The sequence below is a fragment of the Zingiber officinale genome, chromosome 2A, assembly GCF_018446385.1.
Source record: "Zingiber officinale cultivar Zhangliang chromosome 2A, Zo_v1.1, whole genome shotgun sequence".
In the NCBI taxonomy this organism is placed as follows: domain Eukaryota; kingdom Viridiplantae; phylum Streptophyta; class Magnoliopsida; order Zingiberales; family Zingiberaceae; genus Zingiber; species Zingiber officinale.
In genome coordinates, this window is record NC_055988.1 from 178050939 (window position 1) to 178077909 (window position 26971).

Below are 26971 nucleotides of genomic sequence, written 5' to 3' on the forward strand. Positions count from 1 at the left end.
TAATAGTTGAAAATTAGATTTTCTATTTATTGCTTTTATATTGTGTGTATGTTAGTATACATGTTTAGTAGGCTAGCATAGTTAAAATTCCTCATTTATAAATAACTAAGTGGGAGAGGGATTTTTAAGTAAAACTCATGGTCTCCATTACTGGTTTGTAAGTGATGCAAACAAGCTTGCGCGTTGGCTTTGAGTGCCTTCCTCTATATCGGATGAGCTTGTTTGTGGATCACTAGAACAAACTTCCATTTGGGATGACTATAGGAAGTTAATCAAGAGCGTGTGATCTTCCCCATCGGAAGGGGCACAATCTTATTAATGGACTTAGTGTCAAGTAATGGTATACACTTAGGCACAACTAATAGTATCCTCCCCATCGGAGTCACTGCTATTATTTGTGTGACCAAAGGATACCAACTATTAATTTTATTTGTCAAAAAGTTAGGTTGACAAGATAATAAAATTAATGGGTTAAAACCATCCTTTTTACAAATGTTGAATTTGTATACGTCCACACTATCGTGGCATACAAAATTCACGGTGTTTTGAGATGTTGGTTAATTTAAAATAGTATTGTTTGAGGAATCAATATTATTCTAAATTTAGAGTTCTGACCAAAAGTTATTTGTGATTCTTAGGATGACTTTCAACCCACTGTCCATCATACTTCAACAGAATAGACTTACTGGACCTAATTACATAGATTGGAAAAGGAACCTGGACATTGTCCTTACTGCTGAAAGCTATAAATTTGTACTGACTGAGCCTTGTCCTGAAGCACCTACTGGTGAATCTACCCAAGAGGAGATTGAATATCATAGGAAATGGGTAAAAGCAGATGAGATGGCGCGGTGTTACATTTTGGCTTCAATGTCAAATGTATTGCAACATCAGCATCAAGATTTACCAACAGCCTATGATATTATGAACAATCTCAAGGAACTCTTTGGTCATCAAGATAGGGCTTCTAGACAAGAAGCCATGAGAAAGATAATGACAGCCACCATGCAAGTGGGTACTCCTATGAGGGATCATATCCTAAAGATGATGGCTTATCTGAACGAGATACAGATCCTTGGAGGAGAAATTGATGGAGAAACCTAGATCGATATGATCCTCCAAACACTACCTAGAAGTTTTGAGCAATTCCGCCTAAATTACAATATGAACAAAAGGGTATATTCAATGGCGGAACTACTGACAGAACTTCAGGCAGCAGAACGATTGTTTCGTCACAACTCTCATATTCACTATGTTGAAAATGGTTCTACTTCTAAGCCGAAAGGAAAGAAGAAGAAGAAACAAGTTGGTTCAGCAAAGAAAGTGAATAAATCTCAGAGTACAGGACCTAAAGCTGGAATGAAGAAGCCGAAGGGCAAGTGCTTCATCTGCAAGCAGTCAGGGCATTGGAAGGCGGACTGTCCTCGTAGGAATCAGAACAATAAAGATATATCTTATGCTCTAGTTGTTGAAACATGTTTAGCGGTGTTATCTATCAGCACCTGGTGTGTAGATACGGGAGCCACTGATCATGTCTGTAATTCCTTGCAGGGGTTCCAGGAAACCCGACGACTATCTGAAGGAGAGATTACCGTCTACATGGACAATGCTACTAAGGTGGCAGCTGTTGAAGTGGGAGACGTCTACTTATCTTTTAGTAGAAATAAAAATTTGGTTTTAAGAAATTGTCTTTATGTACCCAGTTTTAGAAAGAATTTAATTTCAGTTTCTAAACTGTTTTTAGATGGATATTCAGTTTCCTTTAGTAACGATGTAGTTATTAAGAGAAATAAAGTGATTATCTGTTCTGGTACATTAGTTGACAATTTATATATTTTAAATCCAATTTCTCCCACAAAGCAAAACATGGAAATTTATAACTCATCTTCTAATTCAAATAAGAGAAAAGAACCTTCGGAAATGAACCAAGCATATCTTTGGCATCTAAGGCTTGGTCATATTAACTTAAGTAGGATTCAGAGGCTAATAGTCGATGGACTTTTAGGTTCATTAGAGTTGAAAAATTTTCCAACTTGTGAATCTTGCTTGGAAGGTAAAATGACCAAGAGGTCGTTCAAGGCCAAGGGGTATAGAGCCAAAGAAGTGTTAGAATTGGTTCATTCTAATTTGTGTGGTCCTATGTCTGTCCAGGCAAGAGGTGGTTTTGAATATTTTGTCTCTTTTATAGATGATTATTCAAGATACGGATATATTTACCTAATGCGCCGCAAGTCCGAGTGCTTTGATAAGTTCAAAGAATACAAGGCTGATTGGAGAAACGACTAGGTAAAAGTATCAAGACACTACGATCTGATCGTGGTGGCGAATACCTCTTAGGAGAGTTTAGGAATTACTTATCAGAGGTCGGGATTCAATCCCAATTGTCTGCACCTGATAATGTTGTAGAACGAAGGAATAGGACTCTTATGGAGATGGTTAGATCGATGATGAGTTATTCAGAATTACCAAATTCGTTTTGGGGATATGCTCTGGAAACAGCAGTATACGTTCTGAACTTAGTACCTTCTAAATCAGTTTCTTCTACTCCCACAGAATTGTGGAATGGGCGAAAACCCAGTCTAAGACATATTCGGATTTGGGGTAGTCCAGCACATGTGCTGAAACCAGATGCTGATAAGTTAGAATCTCGTACAGAAGTTCGAGTGTTTGTGGGATATCCCAAAGGAACGAAAGGAGGTTTATTTTATAGTCCTAAAGACCAGAAGGTCATTGTTAGCACCAATGCCCAGTTTTTAGAAGAAGACTATATAATGGATCACAAGCCCAGTAGTAAAGTTGTTTTAGAAGAACTAAGAGAGGACACGTCTACTTTAGTACCAACAGTACAAGATGAATTACCACAAGAAACTGCAACACGTGTCACATATGATACACAACCACAGACAGTGCCTCGTCATAATGGGAGGGTTGTAAGGCATCCTGAGAGATTCATGTTTTTGGGAGAGTCTTCGGACTTGATCCCGGGTAAACATGAACCTAATCCCCGGACATATGACGAAGCACTCCAAGATATAGATGCAGCATCTTGGCAAAAGGCGATGAATTCTGAAATAGAGTCTATGTACTCTAATAAGGTCTGGGAGCTTGTAGAACCACCTGATGGTGTAAAAGCCGTTGGATGCAAGTGGATTTACAAAAGGAAAAGAGGGACAGATGGGAAGGTAGAAACCTTCAAAGCTAGGCTTGTTGCGAAAGGGTACACTCAGAAAGAGGGAATCGATTATGAGGAAACCTTTTCACCGGTAGCCATGCTTAAGTCTATCCGGATACTCTTATCCATTGCTGCTCATATGGATTATGAGATTTGGCAAATGGATGTCAAGACAGCTTTCCTTAATGGAAGTCTTGAAGAGAACATCCATATGAAGCAACCAGAAGGGTTCATTGAAAAAGGCAAAGAGCATCTAGTGTGCAAGCTTAATCGGTCCATTTATGGACTGAAGCAAGCTTCAAGATCTTGGAACATCCGATTTAATGAAGTAATCCAGTCATATGGATTTATTCAAAGTCCGGATGAGTCTTGTGTATATAAGAAGTGTAACGGAAATGTGGTGGTATTTCTTGTACTATACGTAGATGATATTTTGTTAATTGGCAACAATGTCAAGGTATTATCAGATGTAAGGGTATGATTGTCCAAACAATTTGATATGAAGGACTCAGGAGAGTGTGCACACATTCTTGGGATCAAAGTAATAAGGGATCGCAAGAAAAGAATGTTGTGTCTGTCCCAAGCTTCATATATAGATACAATCCTTGCTCGTTTTAGCATGCAGGATTCCAAGAAAGGTTTCTTACCTTTTAGGCATGGAATAGCTCTATCTAAAGAGATGTCTCCTAAGACATCAAAGGAGATAGAAGACATGAAAGCAGTTCCTTATGCCTCGGCTGTAGGAAGCCTTATGTATGCAATGCTATGTACGAGACCTGATATTTGTTTTGCCGTGGGCATGGTCAGCAGATATCAGAGTAACCCTGGACAAGGATATTGGACTGCGGTAAAGCACATATTAAAGTACCTGAGAAGGACTAGAGATTATATGCTAGTTTACCAAGCAGACGATTTACTCCCTGTGGGTTACACGGATTCAGATTTCTAATCAGATAGGGACAACAGTAAGTCTACATCAGGCTATGTGTTTACTTTAGGAGGTGGAGTCATTTCATGGAGGAGTGTTAAGCAGAAATGCGTTTCGGACTCAACCATGGAAGCTGAGTATGTAGCATCCTTTGAGGCAGCTAAAGAAGCAGTATGACTCAGGAACTTTCTAATGGACTTAGATGTGATTCCTGGTTTGCCCAAAATCATCACAATTTATTGTGATAATAGCGGTGCAGTTGCAAACTCGAAGGAACCATGAGCTCATAAGGCAAGTAAACATATAGAGCGCAAGTACCACCTGATACGAGATATCGTGAAGCGAGGATAAGTTGTCATCGCCAAGATTGCATCAGCGGATAACCTGGCAGATCCTTTCACTAAGGCCCTTCCGGCGAAAGCTTTCGATCGGCATGTGGAGGGAATGAGAATCAGATGTATGGTAGAAGATATGACAGCTTAGTCATTAAGTATAAGTGGGAGATTGTTGGAGTGCATACTGAAAGCCTAAGCTTTTGTAAACATTTATGTTGAATAAAGAATCACATTTGGTCAATTTATCTACATTTGTTTGTAGTTGTTCAATTAATTTATATTGTAGATAACATAGTATGTGGTGTCACATATAGAAGATGATGTTATTAGTACCTTATAAATTATAAACAGTAGCTCACGACCAAAATGGAAAGGAACAAACCATTGGAAGGTCGTAGTGTAATTAGGAATTAGTTTATCTTGACTATATAATTACACTAATACACTTAGAGTGTATTGAGTAGGACCATTTGAGGTTGTTTCTTTTATACTGACTTTATAAAGGAACAAATACTTCAGTTATTATGAAAGTGTGTGCTCTTAATCCTAATATAATAACAAATACATATATTTGATATTTATTTCTTTAATTTATCAATGGGTGAGATTTAGTTCGATGAATCAATAAGCCTGATAAGTTGGGAAATGATATCACTTATAGTGTGTGTTGTTGATTATAGAAGGAAACTGTGTCCTAGAGATACTAGGTTGATAATGTCCTCAAGAGGAGCTAATAAGGATTGTCATGTTAAACCCTGCAGGTGGACTTAGTCCGACATGACGATAAGGTTGAGTGGTACTACTCTTGAACTAAGATATTAATTAAATGAGTTGTCAGTAACTCACTTAATTAGTGGACATTCGATATCTTAAACACAGGGAGACTAACACACTTATAATAAGAAGGAGCCCAAAAATGTAATTTGGGATTGGTGCGGTAGTTCAATAATAGTTCTCTAGTGGAATGAATTATTATTGATAAAATTAAGTTGTGTGTTCGGGGCGAACACGGGATGCTTAATTTTATCGGGAGACCAAAACCAATTCCTCCTCTCGGTCCCTATCGTAGTCTATTATTTATAGAGTACTATACCCACCTTTTATACTCACCTAAAGGGGGTCGGCCAAGCTAGCTTGGAATCAAGCTAGGGTCGGCCTAAGCATGGTTTAGAGTGGCCGGCCCTAGCTTGAACCCAAGCTAGAGGGGCCGGCCAAAATTAAATTAAAATGAAATTTAATTTTAATTTTTATTATGTGGAAGATATAATTTATTAAATAGAATTAAAATTAAAATATCTCTCTTGAAAAGGATCTACAAAAGATTAAAGAAAAAGATTAAATCTCTTTCCTTATTTGTAGATTGGAGAAATATTTTATTTTCTCTTTAAAAATTATTCGCATGTTGAAAAATTAAAATTATAGAAATTTCTTTTTATCAACCATGAAGGGATTATAAAGGGAAATTTTATTTTTTAAAATTTCCAAAGACAAATAAGGAAGTTTTAATTTGTTGATTGAAACTTGTCTAATTTGCTTCTCTTTGATGTGGTCGGCCAAGACATGTTGTTTTAAGAAATTTTGTTTAATTTTTCTTAATTAATTCATGTCAAGGAAAATTAAGGAAATTTTATTGTAATTAAATTCCTAAATTACCAAGGCTAAGGAATATAAAAGAAGGGGAGGGGGTGCCTTCAAGAGACACAACTTCTATTATTTCTCTTCCTCTTTTCCTTAGTGTTGTGGCCGGCCAACCTCTTTTCTTCTCTTCCTCTTTGTGGTGGCCGAATCATCCCTATTGCTTGGAGATCTTGTGGAGGTCGGATACTACTTGGAGAAGAAGAAGAAGAAGGAGAGAAAGCTTACATCCCTTGGAGCTTGGTTGGTGATTTGTTCTTCATCCTTGGTAAAGCTTCCTTGTTGTGGCCGAACCTAGCTAGGAGGAGAAGAAGGTGGTTGGTGGGTTCTCATCTCAGAAGATCGTTGCCCACACATCGTTCGAGGTTAGAAGAGGAATACGGTAGAAGATCAAGAGGTCTTTCTAGAAGGTATAACTAGTAATTTTTCCTTTCCGCATCATCCTAGTTATTTATGGAAATAATACCAAATACAAGAGGCTTAGGATTCTAGTATTTCGAATATGTTTTTCGATGTTGTGTTCTTTTGTTTTATTTTTCCTTGTGATTTGATTGTTCTTTTTGGTTAACCTAAAGTTATTTTAGGAAATTAAATATTAGCTTTCCATAAAAGGTTTTGTCTAGTCGGTGGTGGTTGCTCCCATATCCAAGAAGGCCGTGTGCCTCGCCACGTCAGTACTGGGAACCAATTATGGAAATTAATATTTAATGGAATTAATAACTTAAGGTGATTTGGGTCGAATGTGTTAAGTTATGTAGGAGACCTAAGTCAAAGCCTAAAAGAACGAATAGATTAAGTTTTGGATCAAACGTGTTAAGTTCCGCAGGCGATCCAAAATTTAATTTAAAAGAACACATGGTAGCTAGGAAAAGGTTCAGACCTTTGTACAAAATTTTTATACAGTGAAACCTCTAGGTTTTCCGAGTAGCAACCAACAATTAGAGCCACTTGCAAATGTGTATACATCATTTTAATTCTGTTTTATATGTGATATAGAACAACATGCGTTTAATATGACTTGGTGCATGGTTATGACCCTTGACCCTTAACCTCGATGTGATTCGATGTGTGTGTTGTAATTCATAATACGACCTACGTGTCATGCCTCTTCTTTTTCATTCTTGTTTTAAATTTAGACTACCCTCGAATGTAACTCGATGTTTCTTTAGATTTTATAATGTACAAATTAGAAAAGAACTAGTCTACTAGACGATGGTGAAAAAGGGAGAAGGAAAACAACACAAGACAACCAAGGAAGCACTTGGAGAAGCTGCTTTGACCTAGGTTGAGCTTTCGCTCTTTTCATTGGCTTGAGAATATCGTAGTTGATGGGTTCATAACTATGTCATATTTATTTAAGCATATATGTTGATGTGTGTCATGATTGTATGCGATGCATGTGTAGTTTAATCATAATTAGGTCTCTTTTAAATATGCCTACCAAAGTTCGATACTCACTTTTATCTTATAGACATGTTTGCCTAAGCAAAATAACTCAATTTATCATGGTAGAGTGCGACATGATAATTGTCATGTTCGACTATTGAACTTTGGGTGTGACTTAACTAAGTTATCGCAATTAGATTGAGAACTTAGAGACATATCTTATATAATGAAATTCAAATTATACTAGTCTTGGGCGATCAGCCAAAGTTAACTCAAGATGAGTTATAATGTATATTTCATAAGATGAGCAAATGAACAAATAGTCCTATTCACCCAATGATATAAGAGTTACATATGATGTAATTGGTAAACATTGTCTACCTATGTTATACTAAGTCTTGGGCGATTAGCCAAAGCTAACTCAAAATAATGTATAATATGGATTTTATCTCACATGAATGTCATCGGGTTTGAATTTAGAGCTAGTAGTGTAGGTAAAACCACATCCATGACTTTTTCCTACCAAAGCTTTATAATTCAGTGGGAGAATCATTTAATTAAAGACCTAATTAAATGATCTAAGTATGATACTTATTTTTGCATTTTATTGTTGTAGATCACCATGTCGTCAAATACACCGAATACTCTCTCTCTGTGATCTGTCCTTGATAAGAACAAGCTCAATGGAGCTAATTTTCTGGACTGGTACAGAAATCTGAGAATAGTTCTCATGTAAAAAAGAAAAGTATATGTCCTAGAGCAACACATTCCTGAAACACCCTCCACTACTGCCACTGGAACAGATAAAGATGCTTATAAGAAGCATAAAGATGATGCATTAGATGTATTGTACCTTATGCTTGCTACCATGAGCTTCAAAAGCAACATGAGAATATGGATGCTTATGTTATGGTTGAATATCTTAGACAACTATATTAAGGACAAGAAAGGCATAAGAGATTTGAGATCTCTAGACTCTATTTCAATGCAAGATGCAAGAAGAAAGTCTCGTAGGGCCTTATGTGCTCAAGATTATCCGGTATGTGGAGAATCTACAAAAATTGGGATAACCGTATCTAGGACTTTCCTTTGCCTAAGATCACTTAGGACTTTCCTGCACACTTATTTCAACTTGTTAAACAATAAGACAGCTTTGTTGGAGAAATCCCAATGGTTCCTGCGACCATGTGTTTTGGTGTTTGGGTAAAGGGTTTAAGTTAGGTTTACCCTTGTATTTGATATGTGTATGTGAATGTGTAGGTCTGCAGGACACACATGTGACTTAGATTGATGGCTTCAAGTCCGATGAAGGATGGAGCATCTGAGGGACCGTGGATAAGGCAACAAGGACAAGGGTTGAGGGAAGTGACTTCGAGGCATACGTGAAGGATAACATTGGGGATGAGCCGTGGTCTTGAATACATCGGAGGGACGAGACAAAGGAAGTAGGCTCGAAGGCAAGAGGTCGAGGCTGCGAAGGAAGTGTCAAATGAGTTGTAAGGGTGAGGGTCCGAGTGCTGAGAGATTATACTCGGGTACCAGTCGACTACTAGTTTCACCAGTCGATTGGTGCAGTCAACTGGAGTAGTCAAGTGGGAGAGAACAGAATACTTCTGTTCGCTCGACCAGTGTTGAGCAGTTGACTGCTAGTTTTAGCAGTCGATTGGTATCAAGCCATTGAGATGTAACGGTCGAATTTCCACAGAGGGCAGTCGACTGATGGTTTTAGCAGTCAACTGGTAGGCGGAGTTTCCAACCCGCGGCCTATATAACCAAAGCTTGGGAGTTTGGTTATAGTTGACGAAATTAGTGGTGGTAAACCCTAATTAGTAGTCTACTAATCTCAAGAGTCTTGGTTGGTGTTGTGGTTGTTGGTGCGGTTAGCACTATCGGTCTAACTCAAGTTTTGATAAATGATAAAATAGGTTAAGTTAATTTCGTTGTTATCTAACACTCTGACCGAGTGTACAGGAGAAGCCAGAAAAGTCGACGGGCTGACCTGATGTCTGACATGAACCCCAATTAGGTCGACGGGCCAACCGGATAGCTGGCACAAAGTCCAAACGGGTCAACGGGCTGACCGAACGTTTGACACGAAGTCCAGCTAGATCGACGGGCTAATCGGATAGCTGGCACAAAGCCCAGACGGGTCAAAGGGCTGACCGAACGTCTGACAGGTAAGTGGATATAAGTCACTGGAGGGGAGTGACTGTGAGGACGCGTTTCCGGGAAGGGAACTTAGGTGCCGATCCGACTTAGAACCATTTCGGAACTCTAAGTCAAGATCTTGACTAGATTCTGGTCTCGAGAAGACAGAATCTAATTAATATTCTGTTTAAATTTAAACTGTGCTAATACTCTATGTTGCAGGATATATATATATATATATATATATATATATATATATATATATATATATATAAAACCTCTGGACTAACGTTTTCTTGCAGGAAGGAATCTGCTAGAAAATGAGGGTCCGGGCACCCGAGAGGTGAAATTTTATCCCAACGTCGCCTCACCAAGTGAAGCTCACTGATTGGCTCAGCTACGTCACATCCAAGGCGCCCTGAAAGTTTCGGACGCCTCGAACCTCCTATATAAGGAGGGTCAAGCTAGGCTGGAGTCAAAAACACAACTCACGATCTGCTCTTCTGTGCTCCTGCGAAAGCTCTCCGACAAATTGCTAGCTTGTTTTTATTTTTTTATTGTTGGTTCTTTTATTTTCTAATAATTCCTGTACTTCTTTTGTAATTCACATTTTGAATTATTAGTGATTGCTCATCGAAAGCACTCTTGTGTGCGGGCCTTGGAATAGGAGTCAACATAGGCTCCGAACCAAGTAAAAAATTACTTGTGTCATTCTTTTACTTTACTCTTTCCGCTGTGTACTTACTCTACGAAATTTTTTAATAGATATTCACCCCCCCTCCCCTCTATCGAACACTACGATCCAAAAGTGGTGAGATTTCTCCACCCACAAGGAGCAACTTGAGATAACCGGAGTTTGTCAGGGGCTAATCCACCAACTGATAAGGATCATCCACCTCAAGAACACGCCGTGGAGTATGAACAAGCAATATCCGAACCACGTTAAATAATTGTGTAGTTTGGTTTGATTTCTTTCTTGTCTTTAGCTTTCTTTGTATTCATATTAGTTTGTATTTCCCCTGCACAAACTAACAAGTGTAGGAAGCGAGTATTTGGGGGTGTCATCTATCCATCCCCCCTTCAAGCCGGCCACTGATTTCCTTACAAGCTTAACTTTGAACTCCTTTGTCAGTATCAAAACACTGGTTCGATCGTCTGATACTCCCTGCACTAACAAAACCTAAAAGTTATAAACTGCCTTTCTCTTCATCCGATCATGTTTCTAATTTTTGACTTGAAATAATTCATTCGGATGTTAGGGGCCCTGCACCTATTTTATCTAACCGAGGTTTCAATATTATGTTACATTCATTAATCATTTTAGAAATATACTTGGTTCTATCCTGTGAGAAGAAAATCTTATTTATTAGATATATTCTGTAATTTTTAAAATCAAGTTGAATGATATTTTAATCGTAAAATACTCTCTCTTCATTTTGATTGGGGAGGCGAATATCAAGCTCTCCATTGACATCTTATCTCTTGTGGAATTGTTCATATCGAGTTTCTTATCCTCATACTCCAGAACAAAATGACTCTACTGAAAGAGAATATAGTCATAGTGTTGAAACTACCTTAGCTCTTCTTCATCATGCATCAGTTCCGCGTAAATTTTGAGATGAAGCTATTTACACTGCAATATATCTCATAAATCGACTTCCTACCCTATTACTCAATCATGAGTATCCTTTGGAAAAACTTTATAATCAAACTTCTGACTATATATTTCTTCAAATTTTTGGTTGCGCATGTTATCCGTGGTACCCCTACTCTAAATATAAATTTGACTCTCGTTTACTGCAATATAATAATTTACACCATGGGTATCGATGCTTATACATACCAATAGAGCATATATATATTTCATAACATGTTACTTTTGATAAGTCTCTATTCCCTTTTTCAGCAGCTTCTTCAATCTCTCCTCCAAATATAGATGTCACCTTCTTGATGCTACCTAATATTGTTGGAAGTGATGACATATTAGGTCTTGTTCCAAAGCTCTCTGATAACTCCCCTATACCATTGGAATCACCTTAAGTTGCTACTCTAATCTCAGAGGCCTCACCAGTCGAAGATACTATGCTTTCTAGATATAGATCCTTAGATAATACAAGTCCATCATCAAAATCACCATGCCACCTACTTCCTCATCGCGATCAACAAGTGATTCAACTGATAATGCTCCTCATCACATGGTTTCCTTAAATGACATCTATGCACGTTGCTCACCAATGACAACTCGACATCCCCTCCCACGAGCTCTAATGGCAATAGAATTTGATGCACTTCTTCACAATGAAACATGAAGCATAGTTTTACGCACTCCCTCCATGAATGTTGTGGGCTCTAAATGGGTATTCTATCTTAAGTATCGAGCTAATGGTTCTCTTGAACGATAAAAAGCTTGACTTGTAGCCAAATGATTTAGTCAACAATGAAGTATTGACTGCAATGACACTTTTAGCCCACGTATTAAAATTACATCTGTCATACTGTTGTTATCAATAGTTGTTAGTTCTAATTATCTTGTACGACAATTATACATTTCAAATGTATTTCTTCATGGTCATCTTGAGGAAACTGTATTTATGGAGCAATCACGTAGGTTCATTCATTCATAATTTTTATTTCTTGTCAACTCAAGAAATTCTTATATGGTCTTTGATAAGCTTCTCGTGCATAGTTTCATCGATTATCTAATTAGTACAAGCTCAAGGATTTTCTAGATTAAAGATTAACTTGTCTCTATTTCACAAATATAATAATGAATCTATAATATTTTTTCTTAGTTACGTGAATAAGAATCTAATAACCTGTTAGTATTAGGCTTAATTATGAGATGATTGATAAGGGATCTATTGTATCATATTTTATTACTAAAAGATAATGTTTATGATTATTATATTTACTTTAGATATGTGTCAGTTGAATAAGTATAATAATATCTTAGGGTAGTGGGTTATAGTCTACAGCATATCAATTTATTGAATTGATAGTGGGAGACCGTAGATATATATAAAACACTATTCTTAACTATTCCTAGTTAAGTATTAATATACAATAGTAATATTAATACGGAGACTAGCATGTAGGACAACTGATGACTTAATCTCACAAGTCATAGATACAAGACATTAAGTTAACACATGGATATATTAGAGAATATACTTTGAATTGACCTGCTATGAGAATGTTTCAGGGATCATTATATGAGTGTGATAAACATTCTCATAGTAACTACTATTAGTATAAATAGCTCTAAGACCTGAAGTTACTAGGGTTCCCTACAAAAGGAGTTGTGTACTTTGGTATTGACGAACACCACATATAATAAGGTGGACTATAAAGTTAATTACTAGTATGCAATAAGTTATGTGGAGGGATGTGAGTGATGTAGATGGGATCTATCCCTTCCATATGACGGAAGTGATATATATGGGTCCCTAATTGATTAAGTAGGTCAACTAAAATCTATGGTCATGTTCAAATAAATCAATATGAGATATTAAGTGTATTTGGTTAAGTGAGTCTACTTTGAGATCAAGAAACATAAAGATTGATAAGAGGATGACATTGTTTATACCTCATGGATCAATCTAGATATCGATGATAGAAGGATTGAGTTATACAAGATAATAGACACATACATGTTAAATTGGATCTCGATATTCTTGTCACTTGGATAGCAATGATGCATTACTAGATGTCGCTTATTGCTTGTGCATCTAAAATGATTTTAGAAACACTGCTAACATTACGAGAACATATTGGGTTACACATAAAGAGCATATTGACTTAGAGATTGATTTATTTTAGTTTGACTAAAAGTGTATGGGTTTAAGCCTTAATTCTGAAATTGATTTCGGACCTTATTAAGGCCCAACCTAATCAAGATTCCACTAAGATAAACACTAATGGTCATCGAAAAAGATGAAGAGTCATCAGAGAAGATGAAGAGTCATCGGATAAGATGAAGATTTAGTGTTTTCTCTTCTCTTAATGACACCTTAAATAGCCATAAAGAGGTCAAGAAGGTGAAGAGGTATGGGTGTTTCTTAGATTGTCACTATATACATCATCTCTAGCAAGATAAGGAAGAGTGTGTATCTCTCTATTTTTTTTTCTCTTCCATTTTCATATGTGAAGAGAGCTCTTCAATTTTGAAGTTCTTAGAGAAGAACTGAGGGAGTTGCTCATGTGGATATCGTAGAGGCGTGAACATTCTAATCGTGCTGAAATCTGTCGAAGCATCAATGTTGCCAGGATTGTTCCATTCACGCAATAAAGGTAGCAATCTGATCAAAACGTGTATTCTGCATTCACTTAGCTTAGATCTATTGAGGGATCCTTTTTCTGCTATGTATATATGTTATTTTTCACAATTGATCCCCACGTAAACAACAACGATCACAAGGGTATCACTAATTTATTAAGTCTTCTCAATCAATAATTCCCTACTCGATATTTGGGTAATGCTCTTTTTTTTTTTGGGTGTTGAATTTATTCCACATAAGGAAGGTTATGGTCGCTCTCAAAGCAAATATATTACTAAGCTTCTTCAAAGAGCCAAAATGGATGGAGCACGCCCAGTCTCTACACCAGTTACTATAAAAAAACTTCTTTGTAACTTCATCCTCTCCTGTGATGTCTAATCTACAGATTTATTGAAGCATTATTAGAGCCTTACAATATATCATTATCACACATCCTGATATTACCTTTGCAATAAATTATGCTTGTCAATTTATGCATGCTCCCACTAAATAAAATTAGGAAGGTGTAAAAAGAATACTTTGTTATCTCAAAGTTACTATTTTATATGAACCTTTTTTATATCGTCAATTATCTTGAGATTTACATGCCTATAATGATGTGGATTGAGCAAGCTCTCTTGACAAATGCTTTACTAATAAATATATAATATTTATTGGATGAAACCTTATCTCATGGAATTCGAAAAAACAACCTACAGTATCTCATTCAAGCACTGGAGCAGAATATAATGCTATAGCAAATACAACGTCTGGAATTTTTTGGCTTCAATCACTTCTCTCTGAACTTCATCTTCCATCACATATTGCAACAAAAATTTGGTATGATAATATTGGAGCAACATATCTCATAAATCTCCCATTGAATTTGTCGTTTGGGGGGGGGGGGGGGGGCTGTAAAAAACAAATCATTCAATATAATTACATCAAAATAAAATTAGAACCTATTAATTATCCCTTTCGTTTATTACTCTATAAATTGACGGAGTCTTGTAATATTTTCTTTGTTTATTACTCTGTCAATTGACGGAGTCTTATAATGTATCGATAAATTGTCCCTTTATGGACAAACCAAAGCAATCTATAATTTTATTATTTTATGTCGTTTCTATCCAATCTTATTTCTTTCAAGTGGCAATCTTATTTCTTTCAAGAACCACATAGATGTGAGAATTTCTTATCTCTTCTGCTATCACTTATGGTGTAGGGAGATGAGATTTGGAAGTTTGTCTACCACAATTTGATTAACTAACGACACAGTAAATTTATATTGGAAAGTGGTATTAATGAAATTAACAGGTAAATATTTGATATTTTGAAATTTACAAGTGAGGTGGTGATATACAATTGGTAGGAAGTTATTAAATGATGAATTAGGACAATATTGGATAGTAAATCCAAGTAGTACTTTGTTAAAAATATAGAATGAAAGTTTATTCGTTTGTAATATTGATAACGTGCGTGGAATGAAATCAAACTATCAGTTTTAACTAGAAATCAAAGTATCTGATAGAATTGTCCTTCAAATTCTAGAGTATGATGATGCTGTATGGAGCATATATAAATTATAGAACTAATAAATAAATAATTGCAATTTGAGACTGAGGACTGAAACTGAAACTCAATTCAAACACATCAATTTTTATATAGGTAAATCCAGTGACGAAATGGAGTTTATAACTAGGTAAAGAAATCATTAATTTGATATTACAGATTCAGTTCTGATATAGTAAGCACCATATGTTGGATTTAATTTCCATTATTTCACATGAAACCACATGTATTTCGTAATACATTCGATTGTATCATAATAAATCAAACTCGACAAAATGATCTAATTAAAGGCTTTGCAGATTTTGGATAATTGATGGACATGAAGTTTATATGTATAACCTGTTAATCTAAATCCGTTAGCCCTCGGTCTGGTTCAAATGTTTTATGTTCTGAAGCGTTGTTATTCTCCCAACTAATGGTGAAGCGGGGAGGAGATCAGGTGTGCATACTTGATCTGATCGAGGTAGTTCGGTGTAACCCCTCGATCCGGCTCGAATGTTTTATGTTATGAAGCATTGTTATTCCCCTAACTAGTAGTGAAGTGAGAAGGAGAGGTGTTTACTTGACCTGGTCGAGGCAGTTCGGCTTAAGCCCTCGACACAACTGGAATGTTTTATGTTCTGAAACGTTATTATTCCCGTGACTAGTGTTAAAGCAGGGAGGAGAGATGTGTTTACTCAATCCGGTCGAGGTAGTTCGGTGTAAGCTCTAAGTCTGACTCAAATATATTCATATAGTTATATCGTGAAGCATTGTTATTCTCTCGACTAGTGGTGAAGTGGGGCAGAGAGGTGTGTTTACTTGATATGGTTGAGACAGTTCGGCTTAAGCCCCTAGTTCGACTTGAACGTTTTATGTTTTGAAGCGTTGTTATTCCCACAAATAGTGGTGAAGCAAGGGGGAGAGGTGTTTACTCGACCCAATTAAGGCAGTTCGGCTTAAGCCCTCGGTCCAACTCGAATGTTTTATGTTTTGAAGCGTTGTTATTCCCCCGACTAGTGGTGAAGCGGGGAGGAGAGGTGTGTTTACTCAACCCAGTCGAGACAGCTTGGCATAAGCCCTTAGTCCGACGAATGCTTTATGTTTTGAAGCATTGTTATTCCCTCGACTAGTAGTGAAATAGGGAGGAGAGTTGTGTTTACTCGACCAAGTCAAGGCCGTTCAACATAAACCCTCGGTCTGGCTCGAATGCTTTATGTTCTAGAGCATTGTTATTTCCCCGACTAGTGCAAAATCGGGGAGGAGATGTGTGTTTATTGACCTAGAGCATTGTTATTTCCCCAACTAGTGCAAAATCGAGGAGGAGATGTGCGTTTATTGACCCGGTCAAGGCAATTCGGCATAAGCCCTCGGTCTGACTTGAATGTTTTATGTTCTGAACCGTTGTTATTCCCCCAACTAGTGGTGAAGCAGGGAGGAGAGGTGTGTTTACTTTACCCAATCGAGGTAGTTTAGCATTAGCCCTCGGTCCGACTTGAATGTTTTATATTCTGAAGCATTGTTATTCCCCCGACTAGTTGTGAAGCAGGGAGGAGATGTGTGTTTATTGACTCGGTCTAGATAGTTCAGTGTAAGCCCTCGGTTTGATTCGAATGTCTTATGTTCTAAAGCATTGTTATTCCCCAAACTAGTGGTGAAGCGAGGAGGAGAGGTGTGTTTACTTGACCCAGTCGAGGCAGTTTGATGTAAGCCCTTGGTTCAGCTTGAATTTTTTATGCTTTGGAGCATTGTTATTCTCCTGATTAGTGGTTAAGCTGGGAGGAGAGGTGTGTTACTCAATTCGGTCGAGGCAATTCAGTGTAAACCCTCAGTTCGACTCAAAATTTTTATGTTCTGAAGCAGTATTATTCCTCCAACTGGTGGTGAAGCAGGGAGGAGAGGTGTGTACTCGACCCGATCAAGGCAATTCGTCATAAGCCCTTGGTCCGACTCGAATGCTTTATGTTTTAGAGTGTTGTTATTCCCTCGATTGGTGGTGAAGCAAGGAGATGTGTGTTTATCGACCCGATCAAGGCAGATCAACATAAACCCTTGATCCAGCTCGAATGTTTTATGTCCTGAAGCATTGTTATTGTTAGGGCTTATAAGATAAAATCTCTATAATTGTATGATATTATTTATTTTGAGTCTAAGTTCTCATAGATTTATTTTTAAAATTTTTACTTAAAAAGTCTCACACCAATAGAGATATTTTCATCTTATAAACTCATGATCTTTTTCATGTTTTTCAATGTAAGACTTTAATTATCCTTCTAACAATCCTAATAATCTCCTCTCAAACGAAGGACTATATTAGACCTCAAGCTCATATGTCCTTGCAGGACTTTCTTCAATCCACTAGGTATTCCTACAAGCTGTTCAATACTCTTGACTCAATTGGACTTCCTATCTAGTAGATCCTTAATCCACCATGTCTTTCTTTCAACTGTCTGGTCCTCCTGACTCAACTGAACTTCATGCTTGGTGGATCATCTATCCGGTAAGTCTTTCTACCAGTTGTCCAGTCCTTTTGACCCAATTGGCCTTCTTGCTAATTGTCCGATCCTCCTAATCCAACTAAACTTTTTGTCTAGTATATGGTTCTCTTGATTCAGATATAGGAGCCCCTACTTCCCTCGTTCGAAGCTCATAACTCGACTTGGACCATTTGCTCTGATACCACATGTTAAGACTTATAAGATGAAATCTCTACAATAGTATGATATTATCTACTTTGGTCAAAGTACTCATGGATTTTTTTTAAACTTTTAATCCAAAAGATCTTATACTAATGGAGATATTTTTTTCATCTTATAAGTTCATCATCTTTTTTCATATCTTTTAAATGTGAAATTTTGATCGGAGGAGAGGTGTGTTCACTTGACTCGATCGAGTTAGTTCAACGTAAGCCTCGATCCGGCTAGAATGTTTTATATTTGGAAGCATTGTTATTCCCCTTACTACTGGTGAAGCGGAGAGGAGAGGTGTTTACTCGACCTGGTCGAGGCAGTTTGACGTAAGCCCTCGGTCTGACTCGAATGTTTTATGTTATGAAGAGTTATTATTCTCCCTAATAGTGGCAGAGAGGGGAGGAGAGGTGTGTTTACTCTACCCAGTTGAGGTAGTTCGGTCGGTCCAACTCAAATGTTTATGTTCTATTCCGCAGGGAGAAGCTGCGATCTTTGAAGTGTTGTTATTCTGCCTGACAGGGAAGTGGCGATCTCTGCAGTGTTGTTATTTGGCCCGATAGGGAGCAGCGGCGATCTCTGAAGCATTGTTGTTATTTCGGCCTGACAGGGAGAAGTGGCGACATATGAAGTGTGGTATTTCACCTGACAGGGAGCAGTAGCGACATACGAAGCATTGTCTTCCGCCTGATAGAGTGAAGCGGCGATTTCTCTTATCCAGCAGAGGCAGTTTGTAAGCCCTTGAGCTAGCCAATTTCTTAGTTAATGGGCGGTCCCTTCCATGAAGCTCCACAACTCTTAGAATCACCGCCAAAGAGAGATGTCTGCATTGGTGACCTCAATGCTTCGTGTAGGACGAAGGCTTTATATATCACCTCAGCGATGACAGAAACCTTGACGCTTTGTGGCTTGGGCACGTCAATGTGGGCGCTCAAGGGCACGGTTTTCCAAGGATCTGAGGATCCCGGGGATTGCGAGCCGCATCAAAGAAATGCAAATAGACTTTAGTGGGCAGGGCAAGTACTTTCTCCCCCCAGGTTGCTGGTTAAATCATTCAATTCCTCATGTGTAGTGTTTATAAGTGGCATGGTATCAAAAGAAGTTGTCATTCAAGTTCTTTAATTAATATATGGAAAAAGGATTCAAACTTTTCAGCAATTGTCCAGTAACCAAGAAATCAACAATGGATAGTATATAAGCAATATTTCGCGTAGTAGAAGAAATTGAAGATGTTAAAAAATTAAACCACTAGTATAGTTGAATATGAAGCATTTTAGTCATATTTCAAATAAATTGCTATAACCACCTAAATAATGTGCAATCATAACATCAAAGGAATAGTAATTTTGTCCCCTCGAGATGGACTAATGACTAGTGCATGGGGTGTTGTCATAATGAGATCTGGGAGTCAAATTCTGACTAGTAGCTAGGTTCCTGTCCTCTCCTATATACTAGTCATTGTCTGGGCTAGTAGCTCCTGTGATTTACTTTCTCCGTGTTGGCCTAGGGACAATTTGACGGAGGTGCTAGGGACGAACGAATCATTTTTTACCACAATCATAACATCAAAGGACCGCAGTGGTCAACTGAGTGACAGATTCCACTTTTTAACTACAATCATAATATCACATGAAAACGAGGGGAAAAGACTTGTACTCTTAACACTACAAGAAAACAAATCGAAAGACAACACTTTTATGCATTGTTTGTACGGTTTAAAAAATATTATTAAAGGTATTATTGTTAAAAATCCACTAAAAAACAACGTTTAAAAAGTTATTATCTTTTTTAACAAAAACAACACTTTTAAAAATACAATGCTTTTACCATGTTTAAAAAATATTATCTTTTTAAAAATATAATTTTTTGGCAATAGATAAAAAATTATTATTTATTCCATTTATAAAATAGTTATCTATTATATTTACATCGTGGATTTCCTAATTAAACTCTTATGAACGATATCAATTAAAATATCATAACTGATTAATCTGTTTATAATACGTCATATAATTCAAACATAAAATATGTAGATATAATGTATAAACTTTGGATTCATGTCAAATCTATATAAAAAACAAAAATCCTACATACTACACGTGCAAGTTAGTTTCAACCTATCTTACTTCTTGGATTGAATCTTTCTAAAAATATTACAACTTCTCATAAATATATCAGTACTTTTCTTAATAAAACAAAAATCCTACTTTCAATTTCTTTTCACATTCATTTGAGATAAAAAAAAATTATTATATTATAATTAAGATGAAACAACTCACATAATCAATACATTAAACTCAATGAATAGATTAAAGACAATAAGCTAACAACAAGTACAATATCTATATATTAAACTCAAAATAATAAGCAAACTCACATAATAAATACATTAAATTAAACTCACTGAGCAGATTCTTTGTCCATTCTTATTACATATGAACCGACAGAGAGAGTGATCATAATTCAAAAGAAGAAGGATTTTGATTTTCTGATGTATGATATGCATCTCAAATTAACAAAACAAAAACTATATATAAGTGATCATATAAATAGATTTAGGTCGAGAAATGAATTTGCTAGCTACATACTCAATTTCAATGGAGAAATAGATAAGATTCATGTGGCCGACCTAAAATAGTTGTGATAAAACATAGCTTAACGATGATGATGAGGTCGAGAAATGAATTAGAAAAAATATATATAATGTTTGATATTGAATAGCAAAAGTAAGTGAACCATAATTGAAAGATAGCCAACAGACATTCTTTATTGTGACTGTGCACTCTATCCAATTAATGGTTCCTTGAGTAAATTAATGATTTGAACTTCAGGATCTTGGCAACCATGCATAACGCAGTCTATTGTAAAATTGTGAATGCTGAGTCAACAAGTAATCAGGATTTTTCCATCTTATCAATCAAATTCAATGGAGGAAAAGGGTTGTGAAAATCTTTGGAAGAAAAAACTGCTTTCAAGGTTCCAGGTTCCTCATTAATTAGCATGTTCTTAAAATTCTGGCCGTGCCAAGATGTACTTGTGGAATTCAGTGATCTGGGCAGGCTAAGGGGCACATATATAATTCATGGTGGTTCTATTGTGAATATGTGTACCACCTGGTACAGATGATACATACTATATATAAGTGAAGGTGGTATACGTTTTCCTATGCCTGATATACTGCCCATACTAAGCAATATATACCTTCCAAATGGCTATAATTATAACCATTGGACATCAAAAATCAAACAAATATATTGACTGAGTCATGATCCTATGACAAAATTATATCTTAACCAAATAATTATATAATAATTATATGATCAAAATTAGATAGATATTGATAAGGTAATTTATTAATTAATTACTATCTTAACCAAATAGTCTATATCAATGTCGTTAAAATTTAAGCAATTATTATTATTTTCATTTTGACAATATTAAATAGTAAATTTTACTTTTCTTGTTAATTTTTACTTACTATCTTTTCTTTGTATAATATATATATATATATATATATAATTATGATACTGTAGAACATATTTTGTGGCAACCCACTTGTTTTTTTTTTCCTTTTATTTTTCTTTCCTCTGGCGCATCAATTGAAATTTCCTTTTATTTCTAAAACCTAACCTTTCAGCGACGAAGTTCCCGCGACGCCGCTCGCCGATCCCCACCTCGACGTTCCTCTTCTTCTCTCGCCGATCCCCATCAATTAATATGTTCGTGCACAGTATCATATAATTGTATATATATATATATATATAGGATTTAATGTATTCTTTAAATTAGAGGTAATTGAAAAAGGCCCTCTAACAAATGGTCCTTTAAAAAATGTTATCAGGCCGTCCTTTAACGTGACCCGTGGGTTATGGCCCATCACACTCCTGTACCATTCGCAATTGTCCATAGAACCTGTAATAGAAATTAACTAGGGACGGGTTAAGACATGAGGTGTTGCCACATGAGATCTTGGGGTCAAAATTCGACGTGATCGAGCATAACTTCCCTTATGTCTTGGTCATTTATACTAATGGCTAGTAGTCACCCGTGATTTACCTCCTCCGTATTGACCTAGGGACGAGTTAACGGGGGCGCTTGGGTGAGCGAATCACCTTTTTGCCATATGTAATAGAAATTAACTAAAAAAATGTCATGTGGGCCCATGTTAGCCATTCGGCCCAAATCCAAAACAGATTTCGATAGGATTCTTCAAATTTGTATTTGACCAATATTAATATTATTGTAAATTAAATTAATACCTACAAAGTAGATTAATTTTTTATTTCTTAATTTTTTTTTTTATATAACCAAGTCGGGCAGGGCACAACTTAGACGCTTCTGGTCTGACCCGTATGCCATTCCATTTCATCCCTTATATCAAATTAACACTAAGTATCAAGTCAATTAAAAAAAGTTCCTAGATAAAAACGGTTAAGAAACAAAGTACTGCTCTAGGAATAAAAAAAGTTCCTAGATAAAGTACGCCAAGAGTCGGAGGGACTAAATTGAAAGAGTTGGGGGAGCTGAGCTGAAGAAGTCGGGGATAATTGAGCTCTAAAAGTTGAATAGACTGAGATAAAGGAGTCGGGAGAGCTGAGGCATAGGAGTTGAAGGGAGCTGAGCTCCAAAAGTCGAGGGACCCTAGGAGTCGGATAGATAAAGTTGAAGGAGTCGGGGAGCTCTTAAATGGAAGTGATTTGATTGACTCCTTTAGTCTATTGACCTCTAACTTAGCAAGATTATTGACCATTTTAGAACACTTATCATATTCAATCATTAATGGAAAAAGGAAAAAACAAACCATAAAATTCAAGGGACTAGCTAGCTCTATTTTTTTAGTAGGAAAATCCAATCCATTTCCATGCAAGCCCCCCAAAACTTAATTTTTTTTCTTATTTAAAAAATCTAAAATTGCAGAATGATTGTTTTTAATACATGCTCGAACCTTAAGGAAAAGTATTATTCCCAAATCTACTATCTATTATTTCTTAATCTTTTTTAGAGAACTGTGATTAATATCCTTTCATAATATTCTAAATGTCGCCAGTTTTTTATAAATTATTATATGGTAATTACCAAAAGAATCAGTCAATTTCGTCATGCTATCGATCAAAATTTCTTATATGACCATTTATTGGTAAAAGTATCTTTTTACAATTTTAATATAACAATATAATAATTAAACATAAAAATTAAAAAAAATTAAGAGAAGTGTCAAGTGTCCATTGATTTGCAAGTGACTTAAAACTAGAATAATTTAAAAATCACACATTTTAAGCTATTATTTTATCAAAAAAATTTATATTCTAGCAAAGTTTAAAATTGATTAACATATAAATATCGTGGTTTCAAATTTTGATGGTCGGACATTAATGGTTCAAACCTTGTTTTAATATAATTTGCTTTCGAATTTCATATTGATTAAAATAATTGTTTTTATTACATTATCATAAAATTATTGATTCATAATTTCTTTTAAAATAATGAACCTTTATAGATTTTTTTTCCTATGAAATTAATTTATGCTGTTTATTTAAAATTTCTTGAACATCATATCATATTAATACTTTGTTTTTATGATAATATTTACATTACACATCTGAATCTATAACATTTTAAAATTCATGCCTTGGATTAATTTTTAAAAAGTTAATATTTTGAAAATTATTATAAAAAAATTTCACCTTGATAAATGACAGGATCTCAATTAACACCTTAAAGTTTTATCTATTTTGTTAACACATACTTCACCTTGATAGTGCAATCTGAACCTATAATTAATTTGCTTCTATAATTATATTAATTAGAAAGGATATAACACATCTAGCAATTGGACTTTTAGGATTCAGCTTGGCATCCAAATGCTTTTCCTATGCTTGCTAGTTAAAGGAAAGAGTAATGGTCAAAAAGAAATAGGTAGCAGCTAGCTAGCTAGCAATACACACATACACAAATAAAAAAAAAAGAAGTAAAAGTAAACTCTAAGTGCTAACTTACATACAGAAAAAGCTGGAGTTTTGCTGCTTTTTCTATTCTTTACCTGCTAAAGAGTTAAAGCATCCATTAAACCATTCGACTAGACAAAAACATGAGAAAAGGTTGATACACATTCTGTCGACGCTTGCATTCTCAATGCAAGCATATGTATGTTCGATTCAAATATATACTGACATAGTTATAATCATGAAAGCTTGTTGTTGTTGTTGTTGTATAGTTATAATCAGGAAGTCACTACTTCTCTAGCTTTGGCAGTAGCCGTAGTACTATTGCACACTCATCAATTAATGCACTGCAATTCTGAACATTATCATCGGAAGAAACAAAAACAAATGCAAGTATATATGGATACTGATCATTAATTTTCAATATATATAATTATATTGTACGAAAGAGACAATGACTAGAGATCAGCTCAGCTACAATCTCTTACAAACCAAAAAGGTAAATCCACACTGAACCAAAGCCATGAGAAGCTTATTATATGCTCCTCTCTTACAAAATAGAAATCAAAGAAAGGCAACTTGCTTGATGATGATGATGATGATCTCTTAACTAACTCTAACCACAATCCAAGGTAGAAATTGAGAATTAATACATGAACATCAATATAATAATCCACTCCAAACTATACTATTATACACGTTTATTATTTCCGAAATTATATATTATATATTATATATAGGCAGTGGATTCTGAGCTTCCTCTAAGAGCAAAAGAGTCTTCTTGATGGAGCCACGATGAGTAAAAATACATGGGGCTCATTCAGAAACTTGCGACAGAGAAGATCTCTCAGATCCATCAAACACCCGATTAACATCTTAATTAACTATGCATATGTAGTTTAGTTAAGCTTACCACTATATTATGAACAATTAGGAGATAAATCAAGGATGGGTAAAGTTAAGGAGTACTATAGTTCAGATCAGCAGCTCTCCGGCCAACCGCCGGCCAAGGCAGAAGTGTCGCAGAAAATTGTAGCTAAATTCTCTTGTGGAGAGATCATCTGCCAATCATTGTTAACGTCGTTGTTGCTCTGAGCTTCTGCTGTCAATTCCTTCGCGAAGACAATGTTCATGTCTCTCGGTGGCATTTCGTCGAACGGAAACACGGCGCCATGGTAGTCCTCCTTCATACCGCAGAATAGTAGCGATGAGGGAGGCAAACATGCTCCGTCGGCCAAGTTCGCCGCCGACGGAGGCAAAGGCGGTAGATTAAAGCCGCCGCCGGCGTCGATGAATGGCAAAGAAGGGGCATCTAGGGTATGGGGTCCGGCGAAGACGGAGGAGTTATTAGGGTCCTGATGACGCAGGGGAGGAAGACGGGAGCTGGGGGAGGAAGGCAGAGGCAGAAAGGGGGATTTTTTTGTGGCGGCAGCGGCGGTGCGCTTGTTCTTGCGTCGGTGGCATCGGCCTCCGACGGGGACGTTGCGGAGAGCGCCGCCGCGGGTCCAGTAGCGCTTGCAGGCCCTGCAGAAGTGGCGCGGCTGCGAGAGGCTGTAGTTGTTGTAGTAGCAGAACTTGGTGTTGCCGGAGTCGCACCGCGGGCACCGCACGGCACCGGCGGCTGCCTTCACATTGGAGTCCGTCGGAAGCTTTTCGCCGGCCACCATCATCATCTGCAGGTCGCACAAGCGTAGAACAGATTGCGAAGATGAGAGAGAAGGGGGAGGAAAGTTAGGGCACGGAGAGGAGAGGAGAGGAGAGTGGGAGGAAGGCAGAGAAAAAGAAGGTTCTTGACAAGAACTAGACAACAAAGGCCGACAATTATTGGCTGCTATAAAGATGGTGACAGCAACCAACAGTTTGTTGACTACACTCATCACACCGATGCAACAATTTTATTTAAATAATTAAAACAAAAATTATGTTCATAATAATGTAAAAATAATAAATCTAATAATTTTTTTTATTGTGTGAACGAATATTTTAGGCTGCATGATTTTACTTTTTATTTTAAAAATCGAGCTTGTGCGGTGGGGGCCACAGTGTCAGCGAATATGGGTCGCGGGTCCAGTCACCACCCACTATATCCTGATTAGATTCTCACTGGATTTGGATCTGTCGCGTTCCACTATAAAGTGATTAAGTAAATTACATAAATAAACGAATTAATTAGCCATTAAACAACTCCTCGTGAAGCATAATTAATCAGAGATAATTAATTAATTATATATATATATATATATATATATATATATATATATATATATATATATATATATATATATATATATATATATATACTGTGCATGCAGGATGTATCTGAAACGACTCTGTTTAACGAGAAAATTATTGGAATATTTGAAATCTGGGGGATATGAAGGTAAGGGGCATCTTCTTCACAATCAAGAGGCCAGGCATTCTTTTTCGACAGCTTCAATTGAGACTGATATCAGTACTACTGTTTTTGATTGGAACTTTAATTTGATGGCTGTTCTCTTATGTTAATTACAACTGCTGCATATTGATTCAAGGAACTAAAAAAGTTTGATATGAAGTGCTATTCTTCATATCCTCTCCATCTCACTTGATCACAGAAAGAAACAGATTTGTTTTAGTTTGACCACATCTTCATTGTTGGATCATTGGCTTGCTTATGAAAATATCATGGCGGTTTGATGAGCTTGCTCACCATGCAACGTCTGACTCGATTCCATTACTCTGACTCTCTTCGACTCACCTCTGTCGCGTGGAGAGATGGTTCCCCAATCTCCAAACCCCGGAACTCGACCACTCTCTCTTCCGAGATGGAAGAAGGTTTTGTGTTCGACTAAGTGACGATGTACGAGTCTAGCTAGTGGGGCATGAAGAATCTTGTTCCACTGCATTATGAAGGATGTGGCAGTTGTGGTTCTCCCTGTGCTACTTGTGGCC